Source organism: Alexandromys fortis, unplaced genomic scaffold (assembly GCF_014885135.2).
Source record: "Alexandromys fortis isolate MF-2015 unplaced genomic scaffold, M_Fortis_MF-2015_v1.1 scaffold_87, whole genome shotgun sequence".
NCBI lineage: Eukaryota > Metazoa > Chordata > Mammalia > Rodentia > Cricetidae > Alexandromys > Alexandromys fortis.
Window position 1 is genome coordinate 33,946 of NW_026067971.1, and position 5,625 is coordinate 39,570.

The following is a 5,625-nucleotide window of genomic DNA, read 5'->3' on the forward strand; positions in this document are numbered from 1 at the left end:
ATAGTTCTTTCTATTCAGAATTGTTTTTTTAGGTACACTTGGTGTTCTGTGGTTCCATATAAATTTTTGGATTTTTTCTCTTTTTCTAAAGAACCAGATGAGGATTTTGATTAAGATTGCATTGAATCTGTAAATAGTTTGGTAGAATGATCATTTCAACAATGATAATTATACATGATTATACAAGAGCATGTAATATCTTTCTACTTTCTAGAGATTTTTTTTCTATCTTTCTTCCAAGGTTTAAAGTTTTGAGCATAGAGATCTTTCACTTTCTTGGTTGGGTTTATTCATAGGTTTTTTTTTTAAATACTATGAACAGGAACGAGTCCAATATCTTCTTTTATGCCTGTTTGTTGTTGGTGAATAGAACAGCTTTGATTTGTACAAGCTGATTCTGCATCCTGCCACATTGTTGAATTGTTTTTATCATTACTAGAAGTTTTCTTATCTCTAATATACAGTGTCATATTATCTGCATATAAGGATATCGGCTTTCCTTATTTTTTACCTCTTTAATTACCTTCTCTTACCTTTTTGTTCCTGATAGTACATGAGCACAGCATTGAAAAGGAATAAAGATAGTACATATCTGTGTATTACTCTTGACTTTGGTAATATTGCTTCAAGCTTTTTTTAAATTTAGTATTATGGCCCACCTATGGGTTTCTTATATATAGCTTTTTATTATGCTTAAGTATGTTCCCTCTAGACCTATGTCCTCTATGATATTTATCATGAAGTTATGCTGGATTTTAGCAATGACCTTTTCTGCAACCATGTAAATTTTGTCTTTAAATTTATTTATGTGATTTGTTATATTTATTTATTGACTTTCATATGACAAACCATCCCTACATACCTGGATAAAGTCTAATTTGTAATGTGATATATTCTTTCCGCTGTGTGTCTTTATTTTGTTTGCAATATTTTTATTGAGTTTTTTTTACTTCTTTCTTGATTTTTTCTTTAACTCATTCACTGTTTTTAAGTTTTATTGCACTTTGATCAGATAGGCTACAAGGAGTGATTGAAATCTTTTATATTTACAAATATTTGTTTAACCAGAGACTGCTCACTCATTTCCTAGCCACCCAGACCAGAATAATTACACAGAAACTTTATTAATTAAAATCCTGTTGAACCTATTAGCTCAGGCTTCTTATTTTTTGTTCTTATTTTGTGTCTGAGTTTGTGAAATATTTTAGAAAAGCTGATGAGTAGAATGTGTATTGTTTGGAGTTTCAATAGAATATCCTATAGATATCTTTTTAAGTCCATATTACGTATGATGTCAATTACTTCTGGTATTTCTCTGTTTATTCTTTGTTCAGATTACCTGTTTATGTGAGAGAATGGAATATTGAAGTAAAACACTAATTATTAATGGATAGATATTAATCTGTGTCTTTAAGTCCAATATTAGATTTAATAAGAAATTGGGTGCCCCTAAGTTTGGTAAACTATGCTTAGGATATTACTGTCTTCTTGATTAAATGTTCCCTTTATTAAAATGAAGCATCTCTATCCCTTTAATTGAAAGTCAATTTTTTTGGTTATTAGGATAGTGATGTCTAGTTTCTTTGTATTCCCATTTTCTTGAAGCACCACTCTCTATCATGTTCCTCTAAGATGGTTCCTATCTTTGAAATAGAAAAGTGTTTATTAAAGGAAGTATTTAGGGAGATTTTGTTTCTTGACCTATTTCTCAGTCTGTGTCTTTTAATTGGAGATTAAAGACTTGCTTTTCAGTGTTGTTGAAGAGTATATTAGCTGTGGTCATTGGGTTGTTGTTGTTTGTGTGCACAGTAGTATTTTGTGTTTTTATACTTATGACTTTTGTATTTCTTCTCTCAGTCTCTCTGCTATCCTTATTTCTACTCAGTTTTAAATATTGGTTCTTCTATTTTTCTTAGGTCTGGTTTGTTGCGTATAAAATTCTGTTAGGCTGTTTATGTCATGAAATATTTTTCAATCATCACATTTGAGTGGGTGCATCTTTCTGGAATTTGAGGGAAGTTTTCTGCTGTAACACTATTGAGCATATATCCTATGTTATCGACTTGGAGTTCCTATTCTTTTTCTATGTTTATAATTTGTGTATTTAGTCTTGTTATAGTGTCTCAAAGTTTCCTCATTTTTTAACATGACTTTGATTATCTGGTGCACTTTCTCTATTTTCACATCCTAGTATTTATGCTTTACTTCATTCTGTTTATAAGCCTTTCACCTGACTTTGGCAAATGTGCTGTTGATCTTTATTTCAGCTTAAGTTTGGTTCAGTATTTTCTTTCTTTATTACATAAAGTTTTCCAATCATGAATTCTGTTAGTTATTTTCTCAGCTCTATATTTTTGTTTTCTTAATCTTCCCTCTGCTGTTTAAATCCTGATTCTTCAAATATCATTGTCCTCTCTAAGTCCCTCTAATTAGATCATCATGTTTATGATAATTCTTTTCAATTCTGTGTTCTAGGATTAATCTAGGTAGATCTCATTGGACAACATTTTCATAGAATTTGTGTGTTTTGTGAGGGGTGGGATTATCTTGGCCTTTCATGATGTTTGTGTGTTTGTGATATGATCTAGGCATATAGACTTCTTTCATTGTGTCTGATATTGTAGCCTGCCTCTGTGGAGTAGAATTTTGTTTCTGTTTTTGCTGTTGTTCAAGCTTGGTTGGTTTCAGATCATGTGTGAAGAGTTGGTAGGTCAGTAGGTAGTTGGTAGGCCAGCTCTCCAGACAGATATATTCATTATTATTTTTTTAAATATTTATTTATTTATTATGTATACAATATTCTGTCTGTGTGTATGCCTAACGGCCAGAAGAGGGCACCAGACCTCTTTACAGATAGTTGTGAGCCACCATGTGGTTGCTGGGAATTGAACTCAGGAGCTTTGGAAGAGCAGGCAATGCTCTTAACCACTGAGCCATCTCTCCAGCCCCAATATATTCATTATAAATGGCAGGATGAGAGTGATTCTAATTCATTAGTTGATGTGGGAGTGTCATATATCAATCTGTTGATTTCATTGGTTAATTAAATAAACTGCTTGCCCTGATAGGTTAAAACATAGGTGGGAGGAGTAAACAGGAGGAAGAGGAAGTGAGGTAAGACTCCTCAGACAGAGACAAGATAGCTCGGCTCTCTGGAGCAGAGATGCCAGGCTCCGCTCTCCCAGGCAGCTCCGACCCAGGATGGACGTAGGCTAGAATCTTCCTGGTAAGCGCACCTTGGGGTGCTTACACAGATTATTAGAAATGGGCTAGTCCAGGTGCGAGAGTTAGCTGAGAAGAGGCTGGAGATAATGGGCAAGCAGTGTTTAAAAGAATACAGTTTGTGTGTTGTTATTTCGGGCATAAGCTAGCCAGGCGGCTGGGGTACTGGGGACGCAGCCCCACTGCACCTATTTCAACAATTAGTTATCAAAAAAGTGTGTTGATATGGCTCCGGTGTATGTCTGTGTGCTGATGAAAAGCTGTTTAAGCCCAGCTATGCCAGGGACTGTGTGGATGACACACTGAGGTTCTGGGACACTTACATGTCTGGGTTGGTATGATGACTGCAAGACTCAAAATAGGCCTTCTGAAGTGTGGAGAAGATGTGAGTAGATGGATTCTGGGCTCTCGACTGGCTGGGATGGTGGACAAGAGGTGTAGTCACAGGTGGTAGGCCTGGGAACATTCAGATTGAGTGGATAGTGGGATCTGGAACACTCACTCACCTGGTTAGGTTGGTTCACAGGTTATATGACCCAGCTAGGTATGAAAATGTGATACTCACGAGGATAAATAGGAAGCTAGTGCACTCACCTGGTTGAGCAGGTGCACAGTCTGTGAGCACAGCTAGGTTGTGGGCTGAGTTCAAAGTCTTTCCTAGACTAAGATTTAAAAAAAAAAAAAACCCACTAGATTTCTGCAGTTAGAAATCTTACCACAGGGTGGCAGTGTTCCTCAGATAATGCACAGAAAGGCCACCTTAGTGAATTTCAAATGAATAGGCCTTTTTTATTGGCTGAGCAAATAACTCAGCATGTGTGATTATAACAACAAGGGTCAAACGGAACCTGCTAGAAGCTTCTGGGTAAAGACAGAGCACCTACAATAGATCTGCATAGGAAGCACAATGAAGGCAGCAGTTCATATTTTATTTATTCTTTTCTGCCTTTGGATGAACTGTGAGTGGAGTACTATTAGAATGTTAGTGGGAGGACTTTAAATATCCATAAGAATGGCTTTATTCATGTTTTATCTTCTTATCATAAGAAAAAAAACAAGAAAGCATAATAACCTAACAACCTTTCTCCTTTCTTTCCATCTTTCTGTATAGGGGGGAGCCACGGCGAGAAGGTGGAGCAGCATCCTTCCACCGTGAGTGTCCAGGAGGGAGACAGCACTGTCATCAACTGCACTTACACAGACAGTGCCTCAGTCTACTTCCCTTGGTATAAACAAGAGCCTGGGAAGCAGCCTCAGTTCATCATTGACATCCGTTCAAATGTGGAAAGGAAGCAGAGCCAAAGACTCACCCTTCTATTGAATAAGAAAGTCAAACACCTTTCCTTGCACATCACAGCCACTCAGCCTGGAGATTCAGCCATCTACTTCTGTGCAGCAGGCACACACTGCTCCCCAGGCACCTGCAGTCTGTCTTCAAACCTTCAACCAGGGCTGGAGTGACATTCTTGGTGCTATGTCAGACATTTCATTACAAAACTTGTCACATTGTTTGTTTAAGAGCAGAAAATAACATATGGATATTAAAAGCACGTATGATAGGGCCCAAGATGACCGAGGAAGTTTAGATTGATGCTTAACGGTTATTTTAAAATGCATATTTATTGTATATGTTAAATTGTACTGTCTACTATGATATCTTGGTTTAAGTAAACAGAGGGAAACGAATAGTTAGGTGAGTAGGTGCACAGAGCAATGTCTGAAGTAAAGTGTAAACCTTCATCTTCTTCCTGTGTGAGCAAATTCTAGCATGTCCCTGTGCTCAGCAATCTAAAAGCTCTGTGTAACAGATTCTTACAGGGATTGATGATTGTCTGTTTCAAAACCATGTGTTAAATGACCAACCTGACAAGCAAGGCAGGCCCACTGCTGCAATAGTGACCTGATGGTTTGCTGGAGTAACCAACTACTTTCTCATTGGAGTTGACGCCTGCTTTGTAGGAGGGAGGTACATTTGCAGTATATCTTTCTGTCCAGAAGTCTAAGGCTGTGAAATTATAAAAAGAAGAGAGAAAATGCTGCTTTAATAGATGATTAGGAAAACACTGTGAGCAACACATTCTGAAACAACTACAGAAGTTGTGAGTGAGGGGAATTCTGATGGACTCAACATCTGTTACCTTGAACTGTAAGAGACAAAGGTTCTGAGCCAAAGGCTGGCATTTACAGATTACATTTATATGTTAAAAACAACAATTAGAAAACAGATGTAGACAAAGGTGAAAAAGAATAGCTTTGTGACTATACATTAACTTGAAAAAAATTATACTAAACACCAAAATTAGGAAAAGTACAAAGAAGAATCACCCATAATTCTATTGCCCGTGTTTAGCATGTTAGTTAACACTTATACTGTATTACCAATCAACAAACTATCCTTCGTAG

At 36.7% G+C, this 5,625-nt stretch overlaps 1 long non-coding RNA gene across 2 annotated transcripts; it reads right to left on the reverse strand.

Moving 5' to 3' along the window:
- Positions 1 to 1,726: 1,726 nt before the first annotated feature.
- On the reverse strand, positions 1,727 to 5,597 carry LOC126509710 (uncharacterized). Of its 2 annotated transcripts, XR_007594236.1 has the most exons (4): positions 5,086 to 5,597; positions 4,533 to 4,694; positions 3,817 to 3,884; positions 1,727 to 3,678 (listed from the first exon to the last, which is right to left on the reverse strand). It is a non-coding gene; the product is annotated as an uncharacterized lncRNA (long non-coding RNA). The 2 variants fall into 2 exon arrangements; XR_007594235.1 differs by having other exon boundaries at positions 1,727 to 3,884.
- Positions 5,598 to 5,625: the final 28 nt, after the last annotated feature.